The sequence below is a fragment of the Pholcus phalangioides genome, unplaced genomic scaffold (genome assembly GCF_987345545.1).
Source record: "Pholcus phalangioides strain wild (caught in Gottingen) unplaced genomic scaffold, Ppha-v1.0 ptg000011l_1, whole genome shotgun sequence".
In the NCBI taxonomy this organism is placed as follows: domain Eukaryota; kingdom Metazoa; phylum Arthropoda; class Arachnida; order Araneae; family Pholcidae; genus Pholcus; species Pholcus phalangioides.
The window spans coordinates 18,870,591-18,883,800 of NW_028301604.1; the positions used below are offsets into that span (position 1 = coordinate 18,870,591).

General features: G+C 32.5%; 1 protein-coding gene across 3 annotated transcripts in view; it reads left to right on the forward strand.

The window, feature by feature from the left end:
* LOC149080175 (glutamate-gated chloride channel-like) overlaps positions 1-13,210 on the forward strand; it is a 261,050-nt gene that overhangs the window by 142,616 nt on the left and 105,224 nt on the right. The gene's annotated exons all lie outside the window — the stretch shown is intronic.

The window sequence follows — 13,210 nt, forward strand, 5'->3', positions numbered from 1 at the left end:
CCAGTCGAACACATCTTAGATTTATTGATTACCAAAGGGGTCAAATCTGATCTTGATTTCAGCCTAGAAACTTATTAACACGTTTGAACCGAAATTTAATTATCACCACAAGTCAAGCGGAATATTTATCTGCTTGTTAGCCCGTGCTTCTTTTCTTTGAACCAAATAATGTACGCATGAAGTACTAAAAAGAGAAAAAAGATTATTTAGATGGTATCTTTCTTAATAATTTGGCATTTTGAGTACCAATATTCCTGTTCCAAAATTAATTTCGTATCTAATTTAAATTATGGAAAGAAATCCAAATCTAAATTATGTTTCTCGTTTGTATTCCTCATACGTGTTCATCAAATTATGGTAATTCCTTTAGAAATACAGTTTCTAAAATAAAAATTTACTGATCGATTCCACACACCAAGTTTTTATTCGGCTGTAATTTGTAATGAGACGGTTGCATGTAATTCATATATTAAGATTAATGTACACCGCTGAATTTTATTTACATAATATCAAAGAGAAACTTGGAGTTACGAAGAAGAGAAGCTTCGTTTTCTTTTGGAGTACATTAGAAAAATACCAGAGAGTTTCGAGTTGCTTTGATATAAAGATAAACAGCAAAGTGAATTTATAGAAACAGTTTTTGATTCATTTTTCGGAGTTCACAGAGGTATGTATGTTTGGTAAGAGGGAGAACGAGAGAAAGAGATAGAGAGCAAACATGCTACATTCCTTAGCCATAGACAACGAAGTGAAAAGAATGTTCCAAAGAGTTGGAAGGTTCAGTCGATTTTCGAAGAATAGTGGATTTCCTTTTTCTTATTTGGAACAAGCGTGGGAATACACAGATTGTAAGTGAAAGGAGCTGAGCCACGCGTTGCCAAGAACTGAGACCATAGAAATTCTGTGCAAAAGATCTGAGCTTCGCTTTGTCGTATACCATTCAGATCTAACTGACAAGAGAAGGAAGTGAGAGAAGAATGTTGCAAGAATCTAAGAGTGAAAAAAATGTCTCGCTGTTCTATATAGTTGGTAGACCCTACTGCCATTAAATCAATTGATTCACTAGGGAATAACTGCATCTCGCACACACACACACAAGAAAGAATTCGTGAGATCTTTACCTTTGAGAGGATTATTCAGACCAAGTACAGAAAATTTTGAATAAATCAATATTTACTGCTCCATTAAATAGATCGTTTTTGTATTGTTCCATTTTCGAAAAATTTTCATGAGCAATACCAGAGAATTCTCTTTACATTTTCGAACAGTTTATATCCCTCCGACTTATAGTATTATATCGTTCTTCCTAGTAAAATATACTATACCTCTGTTTAGAGGAAAGAAGTGAGCAAATTTCGTGCGATTATTATCACTATTTGAACAGAAATGAGAGATTACCATTCCATTAGGCAAAACTTTTTTCCTGATATACTCAAAGTTTTCTTAGGTGTAGTTACATTTTTATTCGGAAAACGGTGTTATTTTTTTAATAAATTTATTTTTACATTTGTTTGATATCATTGAACTGGAAACTTCTTCACGTTCGTCGATATTGCACTTATTTAGTACATTCATGTGAAATAAAAAGTACATTATTCACGTATCGCGATGAAAATTAAATGATGAAATGCGCATAAATATTAAAGAAGAATCACCTTCGAAGGAGAAAAAAGATCTTGAACAACTTCAATCTATAAAAGAAAAATAATTTGTAATCAATTATTGAAGAATCGTCTAAAAATCAGTAAGTACAAGGTAAATAAATGCTACTATCGAATAAATTAAGAATGAATTTTTTTCGTAAATAACTATCGTCTTTTGTTATAGCATAGCTCATGAATAATAGAAATGATTATAAAATCCAGAATACAAACGTGACTGGAAATTGACGCAATTGTCTCTCTCTGAATTTCTAGATCAATTACAATTCTTGAATTCAATAAATATGTATTTCACTGGTACGGGATAATAATGCTTGCTTATAACTTTAGCCTGCCTATATATTATATATCTTATTATTTCTCTTTTGTCTGCCTGAGGTTTATTTATAGTACTCGTACGTAAGAAAGTATAAAAGTATGGGACACAGATAATAATTAAATCAATGAACATACAAGAATCAGACAAAAACAATTTTCCGAGAGCATATCATTCGTATATCTATAACCACTACTGTACAAGTACAGCCATAAAAGAAATGAAAAATATACAAAAACTTACGAAATCAATAAACGCTTTTCATATTCAAAAGAAATGCCGCACGTGTTGATTGAAATTCATCTCTAACTCATTTATTACGATTCTTTTTTTTTAAATTTTAAATAGAACTGATGTTTAAGACATCAAATTGAATCTCTAGTCAAACCTTTCATGTTATACAAAGTTCATTCTAGAAAATCGATGAATACTCTCTTCGAATATCAAAGGAAAATTCTGGAAAAGCTCATAGAATATTTTTTTGTGTGTATGTTTGCGCTTCTCTTATATATATGTATATATATATATATATATATATTTTCATTGTGTACAATAAAGACGATGGGGGAATGGTACATAATTTTCATTTTCTCTCTCGTGAATCTATACTAGAGAAGATTGAAGTGGCAATTTTTCAGTGTGTAGAAGATCCCCGATGATCTCACCTTGTTTCACGCTTCAGGAAAGATTGCGGAAGTTTCTCCAGGGACCTTCACTTCTTGGAAACGTACTTCTTCTAAATATGTTGGAATTTATTTTCCAGCGTCCCTTTACTTCATTTTGTCCCTATCCTTTACCGCGTGCTCCTCGCGTTCTATTCTGAGGTTTTCATTTTGTTTCTCGGCACTTAGGGGAGCCGCTGCGAGTTATATTCCTTCTTAGAGCGAGATGGCGGATGGGAAAAAAAAAGGCAACCGAGCACAGGATACGTTTTATGAATTGGAGCATTAGTGTCCCAGAGAATTCGGCGCGATGAAAGATGGCTCTCCCTAGTTATGAACTGTGACTCGCTGTCTCCTAAGAGTGCCTGGATATGGCTGACGCTTGAATAAATCTGCCAGATATATAGCTCCATACAAATCGGCGAATGTCAGTGTCACATCAATTAGATTTTCGCGGTGGTATATAAATGTGAAGATTACTTGAACATCACGTCCATTCACTCTGCCAAAGCACTAGGCTCAGATTAGTTGCCATAAATTTTCTTATCCATATTTTTTTTTTCTTCTACATAATCTACTCTTGCTTTAGTTCTCCCGCCTGTCACCTAAACAGACTTATATTGCTTTGTTGGTCATCGAATGTCACTAGTTTTAGATGACAAAAAATAATTTCAGAAGCACCGGGCTTTTGGTAGCATCATGCTATTAACAGACATTTGAAATTAGTAGAGTTTTTTTGAAAAAAAAAAACATGTTTATGGAAATGTCAGTTTAACATTTTAGTTAAAATATGTTGGTTTGAAATTAAAAAAAAATTAAACAGACAGTGGAAAATCACTACAACGATCTTCAGATAAATCCCCCCCCCCATGTTTTTTATGTTTCGCTCAAAATCACCGTCAGCATGTTTTTAAATTCCTCACTAGTTTTTTCTTTCGAGGGTATCTAATAATATATCAGTATTTTGCTGTATCTACACTTTGAAAGTGTTAATGAAGTTTTCGTTAAGCTACTTTCTGTAGAGTACACAAAAGCGTTGTTCAGTAAACTACTTTACAGTGTGAAACAACAAACTTAGTTTTATCAATCAACTAATTAATTTTTCGTTTTTGCTGCGAATAAATACTTTTAAATGCATTTTATGGTGGCACTAACAACGCCAATTCGGAAGAGGTACCAACAACAGCATAAATTTAGCGGTTAATGATGGTAATACTACCTCCCGATATAACGATACCTTTTCTCTACAACGATATTTTTTCTATGTCTGTAGTGTATCGTTATATCAAGGTTTCACCGTAGTTGATAACACATTTGTGTGGAATGTTGGGGGTATCAATAAGATATACGTCTAACACATCTTTAAAGAGAAAAATTCGGTTTTTTTTAGGTCGAAACCAGTTCAGTCCTTAACACACAAAATCTTCCTCTTAGCGCAAGATTATTACTTAACCCTTTGACCGGCATAGTGGAAATACTGAACTGCTATAAAATGCCATGCCTATTTTATGTAGTAGGCTTTATTCCAATTGTCAGTAGGAACAAAGTAAAGGCGCTACGAAAATGCGTTCCATTAAGAAATCAGCTTTGTAAAATATCTGTCCTTGTCATTGCAAAAATAAAAGACTTTTTAAGAAGGCAAGATATCTCGTGAATGCCGGTGAGAGGATTAAAACAAAGTTCCCAAGATAACAATATCAGCATATGACTATCACAAAAGAACAGGCCCGTCATTTGGGGGGTCAGGGAAGCCGTTGCCCCCCTCCGGCTTTTGAAAATACACTAAAAATGGTATATATATATATAACATGCATTCTAACAGAAATAATGAATTAAAAACCAAATGTATCTCTGAAACTATTATATATATATATATACATTAAGTGCATGTTCTTTGCCCCCCTCCCCCTAGAAAAAGTTGAAATGACGGCCTTTCAAAAGAATATCAACATCGAGAAATTGCTACACAATTTTTTCTGTGGTGACATGAAAGAAGAGTCGTTACGCGACGCGAATTGGCAAGAAATTGTAGTTTCTGGTATAATTAGCCCTCGTGGGCATGAAATGGCCATGGTTCGATAAAGATAATCAAATAAAAGGTGTAAAATATGGAAAAACAGATATATACTGGAATTTACAGGTTTAAAATTTCATTCGAATTAATGAAAGTAAATTTTGATGGTCATTGTAACACCAAGTATATATGCTTACCTATTTTTACTATGGTCTACTATCTACCAGAATGTATCTTTCAATATTATGAAATAATGCATGATCGATATCTAGGTAACGGAGGTAATTGCGACAAGTTGTTTCTTGGGGATGTCAAGCTTTTGCATTCTCGCATGCATGATTTGAAGTTCTAGAACGACAAGGGTCGTAGATAACGATTTTAGCAAAGTTGAAAAATAGAGCCGATATATGACTTATTGGGAGACAGTTAAGAAAAATTATCTCTTTTTCATTTTTCGCTATACCTGACTCCAGTCATGCTAATGTTAGCAAATTAGCCATAACCATTAAGGTTGACGAGAAATTTCTAGCACGAAGTTGTTATGTTAAGTCAACACCCTGTAAATTAGAAAGAAGTTTTGTTTTTACCGACGTACCATGAATTATATTCTCAACCAAATTCTTAACTCATTTTGATTGAAAAAAAAACCATCTTCAGTATAAGTGAGTCTTAGGGATAATTAGAAAGAAAGTTACCACAAAAGTAACATTTATTTCCGAGGAAACCAACGAGAACACATATATAAAGCGGAAAAGATGTAGAAAAAAAAACAGGAAAGTGAGATTTTTGCCAACGGTGGAAAAATGTTCTTTGCAAGAGTTTCACAGTTACAAAGGAAAGAAAAGAACTTAGCCAAGATCTAGCATGCATGCATGCAAGAATAGAGCTATCACTTTCCTGCTTTCCTTTGCAGGTAAAAAGGACAATATATCAGCCACCAGATGACGCTAGTAATTTATCTCGTTCCCAGCTTTTGCCATGATACTGAACTGTATACTCGCCACCACCGATTTCTTACTCCCCACGTTTCGGTTTCACCTTCCCTCACCTAACGCCCTGCTGGAGTGTGTCTTTTGTGACACAGCTGCGAGACGTCTCATTAAGTTTTTGAGAGTACACATTATTCTTTGGAAATGGTGAACGTCGAGTAGAACTTTGAAATGAGGGTTAAAAAAGAGGGTTCTACTCTTCCAAACCCGCGTGTGCCAGCTATATGTATATATATATATACGAAACGGTGATATCCTAAGCATGATTCAGCAACCCACATTTATAACTGCTAAAATACTAGACGCACGAGCTGCTACGAAGCTTAGGATCAATTCTTGCGCAGAAAACTAGTCACACATCTAGAACGCTGTGATTGAAAAATTCCTTTGATACCTGGCTTGAAGTTTTGTATAAAAACTTGCATAATCCTAAAAAAAAACCGATTGCCGAGTGCAATCATTTTTCAAGTGTTAGATAACGGTGTCATTTTCACATATCTTACCTACGTATCATTTGTACTCGATACTGCTTCTTCTTTCTTTGAGAAAAAAATAAATCAACCTGGTGGAGTTACAAACTTTTAATATCACTGCTTCTTTTAAAGTCACAGTATATCTTTATAATAAGCCAAACTGTCGTATAACTTCGGTTGATAATAATATCCAGCATAATTCACTATATTATTTCAATGGGAACAAAAACGATTCAAGAAGCATGTTTGGTTTGTTTTTTGTTGTTTTTTTCAATTCAAATGTTTCTTTCTGAACGAGAAATCGATAATGAAATATTGTCACTTACCGAACGCAACCAAGGTTTGTCGCATGTGCAAATCAAGCCCATTACCTCAGTGGGCGTAGCCACGTCGACAATTTTTTATCTATTTTATATACCATTAAGAGACATCAAAAAGATACATAGATAAAGATATTGTGAACGTAATAAACAGAAAAGCAGAATAACTTGTGCATAAGCGCGGAGAAATACAGGACATATGGACTTATAAATATATGTACAAAACATATAACATAATAACAAACGTGCAAAACAGAATTACGAAGGCTAATTTTAATTTTATTATTAAAATTTATTTATTATTATACTTATTTTAATTTTACAGATATTGCATGCTAGATATATTTTGCACACAGACACATTGGGGGTGGGGGTTCTATTGAGGATCCTGGAGATATGTTCAACATTCACACCGAGATCGAAAATATATGCACGAAAAGCAAGGCAAAAAATTACATCACATGCAAACATTACAAAACTTTTTTTGTAAATCAAGGCGTGTTAGAATATGACCTAAAACATAACATGTACAAATTCAGGTATATTATGTACAGAAAATTTTGTTGTCCCTGGCACGGGTTCCCGCGGGGACTCAAACGTCATATTCTAAACATAGGTTCATAGAATAGTGGATTCTGTACAGCGACTCGTAGAATGCCCTCTCGAAAACCTTAGAAAAACATTTGTGCAATGGTGCTATTCAGTACGACATGTGCATACGGTCGAATGAAAAATACTATGAGGAAAAATACTATTGTCATTTACTGTGGAACAATATTATTTGATTGTTTGCTTAATATGCATATTATGAGTATAAACATACTCAACGAGGAATCAAATACACACTATTTGCTCTTATTGTTAGCTATACGACACACAATCACTTCGAATAATTCACGTTCTCTAAATGTCTGTATGTGAAGTGAAGTGTAAAAACATTTCCAATTACGTCTATTACGTTCACAAAAATCAATCACTATAAAAAAATTGCCATATTGAGCATGCAACAATGTCGCAACATATCATGAAATCTCCGTCGTCATTTTTTTTGTCTCGACAATGCATCATCAAGTAGATTAGTTTGCTGACGAAATACCATAACAGTAAATCACCACCAAGTTTGACATTCGTACAGGAAAAGTAATAAGTCTTGCTGCTTTGCGCAAAGGTGAAAGCAAAAAAACTTACGATCTCTTTAACGTAAGTGCGCTTCCTGGATCGATCTGCAATTCATGAGGATTTGAGGATGACCACTTTGATTTACATGAACAAAATGTTTGTTCTCAAAAAGTTTGCGTCTCATATTTCACATATCTCATTTTTTTTAAATATGTAGAGTTAAATTTTTATACGTGGAACTGAGCAATGTATTCTCGTGGAATTTTATAGCTTCCTTTCTATATTATTTCTTCGATTTGTTCTCCCTAAAAGACCGTAGTCATAGAAAAATCATAAAATAATTCTTCGAAACTTTTGAAAAATGGATGACCAGTTAGTTTACTTGTTTTCCGTCAATTAAATCAAGTAGGGGGCATTAGTTTCGATTAGTCAAGATTATGTGTAAGAGTTTAGATTTATTTTCATACAGAGTTGCTAACGCATGGAATAACTAATTTTCCATAGTAATAAATTTTATCCCAGTGGATATGCTTATAATTAAATAAGATACTGATTTCAAGGAAATTTCAATACGAACATTTTATGTACTTGAGAGCTTTCTTATATATATATATTGGTCGGGATTGATGTATGTATAGGGTTAAAAACGAACTATATATACCGTATACAGTGAAACCTCCTCTAACGGACCACCCGTTAAAGGACACTTTTCTGATCCCCGGTCCTATGGGAGTAGAGCTTTAATGTATTTCATTTCCCGTTAGCGGACAGTAAAATCAGGCAAACTCTAATTTATTCATTTTTGATCATAAACCTTGACTTGATTAATGATCATATGATGACTTGATCATAAACCTTGATTTTGACATAAGATTATGTGTAATCCCAAGCTTGTATTGGTAAATATGATAAATCGTCAATTAGTTTCTTAATTAACTGAACATAACTAGGGTCCAGGATTGTGAATTCGAATGGTAATGTCAGTTCTGTTTGTTGATACGTCTGAAAAAATCGAACATTGCAAGACTGATAATGTTATGAATGTTTCATCTTCACATTTATTTTAATTAAAATTCTTATTGCAAAATATGTGTGGTGTGCACGTATCATGTACGGGTAAAAAAAATTAATCGGTTTAATGAAGAGAAGAAAAATGATAAATTTTTCCATATTTATCAGACTTTATTTGGGAATTAATCGCCGGTAAAAACAATAAATGTAGTGAAATTTAATCAAACTTTCTTTATCGAGACGATTGGCGATTATGAGTAACCACCGGTGTATCACTTTTACACACACATACAGTAAAATATACATTTTATTTCGTTTATATGAAAGTCGTATAAACGAGGTTCAATTTTATATCGTACCTCGGCATTAGCGGACAAAATTTTTGATCCCATGGGTGTCCATTATCGAGACGTTCCTCTGTTTTAGAAAGATTAGTTTTCCATTACATTTTATTTCAGTATTATTCGAGTTTTTTCCGTTACCTGCAGCCTTGTTACTTGCGTTTGCATTTGATAGTTACCTAACGATTTTTTCCCAACAACAAACTGTCTTATACAGATTGCAGTTGAATCTGATTTTCTCACGGAATTTGTTTGAAAAATTTGGCACTGATTCCGTGCACAGAAGGGGGTTCATATGGAATGCAAGTTTAAAAGTTTAGTATTAATAGAATTCTTCGAATACTCAATGATAAACTATTTTAATATAGTATAACTAAGCTAAGTATTTTCAAATGCATTAGTGCTGATCACTCTTAATCATTCTCATTGTGATTGCTATTGATGACTCATGATCATTTTTACTACTTTATTATAACTCTTGTGTACTTTTTTAGCTCTTTTGAGCATTCTTATCATTTCCTATCTCTTTTGAGCATTCTCATCACTTTCTATCTTTTTTGAGCATTCTCATCACTTTCTATCTCTTTAAGAACTCTTATTACTATTTTATTGCTTTCGCGCATCGTTATCACATTCGTATTTTTCTTGTTCAATGTTGGTCATACGTACTATATCTTATCGCACTTGAACATTTTTATCGCTTTCTTATCATTATTAATTTTTCTCATTTCTTCCGAGAATTCCTATCGCTTTCTTACCTATTTTAAACATGGTTATCACTCTTAAAACCATTCTTGTCACTCTTAATCATCTTTACCACTCTTAATCATCTTTACCACTCTTAATCATCTGTATCACCCTTAACCCTCATTATTACGTTCACAATCTTCCTGTATCCCTTTTGATCATACTCATCACGTTCAACCACTATAAATAATTATCATAACTCTCAATTATTATAATCACTGATCATTTTACCGCATTTACTCAGCATTGGCCATTATCACTCTTGATCAGTATTGACCATCTTTATCTCTTTTAATCAATAACGACTTCCCTCATCACTTTTGAGCAGTGTGTTGACTATTCTTGTCACTTACATCACAATTCACCATTCTTATCCCTCTCAATCAGTACTGATCATTCTTATCACTCAATCAGTACTGACCATCTCATATATAAAGTTTGATCGATATTCACCTATATCGATCACTTTTATCGTTTGATTAGTCTCGATTACCCTTATCATCCTTGATCATAAATTCGATAAAAATATTTTACTTATTAATACATTTAATCTTTATATTAGACTTTTACTACTGTATTTAATCTTACGTGAAAAATAGCAGCGTTACCATTTAAAACATCAATATGGTAAGAAAATACATTTTATCTTTCCATCAAGCTAAAGTGAAAAATATCATTATCAGCGTCATTATTTAAGATTTTTCCCCACGCACTTGCGATAAATAATAATCGTCACCAAAGAGGGGAAAAAAATGTCTTTTCGACTCTCGTTTAGGTTCCAAAAATAAAAAAAGGAAAACTGTTTATCCGAAAAGCACTTTACTAACAAACAAAGCAACGAAAAATCACTTCGAAAACAAAAAAAAAAAACGCTAAAAACACAAGAAAAAAATTAGTAAAAAAAAAAAGAAATGTTGGGTGACTGTTTTTTGCTTTTTTTTTCTGTCTAAGGAAAAAAAATGAAAAGTAGGATATAGAAGAAGTAAAAAAAAAAAGAAAAGTAGTCTAAAAAGAAGAGGAGAGATTCTTCCTTAAAATCTGCTAGGATGCCTTTTACAACGTCAAAAAGATTTCCTCTGCCCCGTGAATTCATCTTCCAACATCTGGTACCACTGTTTTGAATTGCAAAATTCATTCCGTTAGAGGGTTTTTTTTTTTACTTATTTATTTATTTTATTTTTATTTTTATTTTTTTTGTTCCTCCATCCTTCCCAAACAGGATAGGAGGAACAGAAAAATAAAATGGTGGGAAAAAAAATGGGCTTTGGATATAACAGAATGGGACAGTAGAAGAATAAGCGGAAAAATCCTAGATTTCTCCCTTTAAAACTAGGTCTCTTCTTAGTAAAGGAAAACATTATAACGGATGCAACAGTATTGCTTGTGTTGTGTGTGTGTGTGTTTTTTTTTTTTTTTTTGTCAATCTGTCGTTTTTGTGAATTCGAATACTTTCCGATAAACTATTTAGCCGTTCATTTCAACAGTAGCACTCATTAAGCTTTCTTTATACAACGAAGGAAGGATTTCTACTCATCTTTCAGTCTCATTAAGCGTAGTATTGTGTTTCGATGATATTCGTAAATTGGTGGGAGCATATAACGTCGTCGGAATCATTATGCGAGTATTTCGTAGTATACGAAGAATTTTGCATCGAATAAATCTCTCATTACATTAATGAATTGTATTCAGTCATTTCAAAAAAAGATGTTTTTTTTATCAATTTCATATTTTTAACATTTTTTTATGTTTATTAAGATAGTTAAATCACGAGATTTATATTTTAAACTTATGTAAATGTCAATATGTGATTTTTGTCAGTTTTTTTTCCTAGTTACATCATCAATAATATTTTTGTTACATTAGTATTATTGTCACCAAATGAAATAAGTAAAAGAATAATAACAATTTTTTAAAAAAAGTTGGAAAATGTCACTGATTTTAGAACAGAAGTATATCCAAGACAAATTCTGTCGCAGATTTTCACTTCTGCTGCCATCTGTTGGCGAAAAGAAGTTTCACACATTTGATTTCGATTCCACACAGAGCCATAGCCGGTCTTTTTCGATACTTTCGTGTTAGATATATTTATAAGGTGTATAATTTGATGAATCTTGATTCAAAAATCTTGTATCCCAGACAGAAACTGGAATATTTTTTTGGCCTCCAGGCCAGGAAATTTTACTGACCCTTATATAGAAGTACTGTTTTATAAAAGAAACTAAAAATAATAAGATTCGTCCCAGGTTTTCAGGCTGGAACCCTATCATACCATGGCTGTAATATTAAACATTATTACAGCCATGATTCGCTACATGGCTGTTGTATTAAAATATACAGTTAGTGATTTACAAGTGTTAGTATCTATTGGACAGAGGCTCTCACGGAAGTACAAAATACTACAGAAATGAATTAAATGCCACACACACACATCAAGCGGTTTCACGTTTTAAAGAAATATAATAGCAAGAGCTTTGAACACAGATTAATGTTAAAATAAAATTAGTAGAGTTACAAAAAGATAATTTACTGTTAACTAAGCAAACATTTTTTTTTTAATTATGCTAATTTGAGTTGTATTACCGGCTCATTTGTGAGAAAATTTATATTTTATTTTTAAAACAGAAAATAATATTACCAGCTACTGTTGTTATGGACTCTTTTTTTGTGCAAGCAAAAGTTTCACCGATAGTTGTCCGTATTTTTAAAAACGCACTTACAGTGTTTTTAACACAATCCGAGTTAGAAAATTTAATATATTAATGCATGTGAAATACGTATAATTGCAATATTAAATGCGTGTTCTTGGCATATTTCTCAACGTATCCAGAAAAAAGTTTGGGACGTATATTATTAAAAATTAAATAAAAAACTAGTACTACAAACAATGCTAGTACACATCAATCAATGACTAGAAGTCATGATGCATAGCAACTTACAATGATTGTAGTACTAGCAAATAGCATTGAATTATCTACGAAAAAAATTTTGGCACCCATGGGTGCCGTTTCCAAGAAGCAACAAAAAGAGTTTCTGTATAAGATGAAAACGTACGACGATAGAAATTTATTAAAATTTTATTATTATATATTTACTAGTTCTACGATGCAGTTTCCTCTTTATTTCTAGTCACAGAAAGCTATTTATATATATATATATATATATATATATATTCACGTACATGTAATATTATTTAGAGGCAAAATTTTCTTTTTGATCTAATCTAATGAAATAAATATACAAATACAAATACAACGCCACAACAGGCAAAATGCCCAACGAGATGGCTGAGAAAAAGATGCCCATAACAAATATATGGGCATCTTTTAATCATCTTTTATCATAAATGTTACGAATCAAAGCTAAATCCCATTGTAAGAGATTTTTATCATAAAATACTCTATCTACTTTTTTCGATTTCACTGAAATAATAATGATAATAAGCTATTAGCGGTTTAAATGTACGTTCGAAAATTTGTGCTAAACGTGATGCTCATAAATGTTTGTTTTACGAATCCGTAGTTGATGAACGTTGAATAAAGCTCGTTCCATGATTTTTT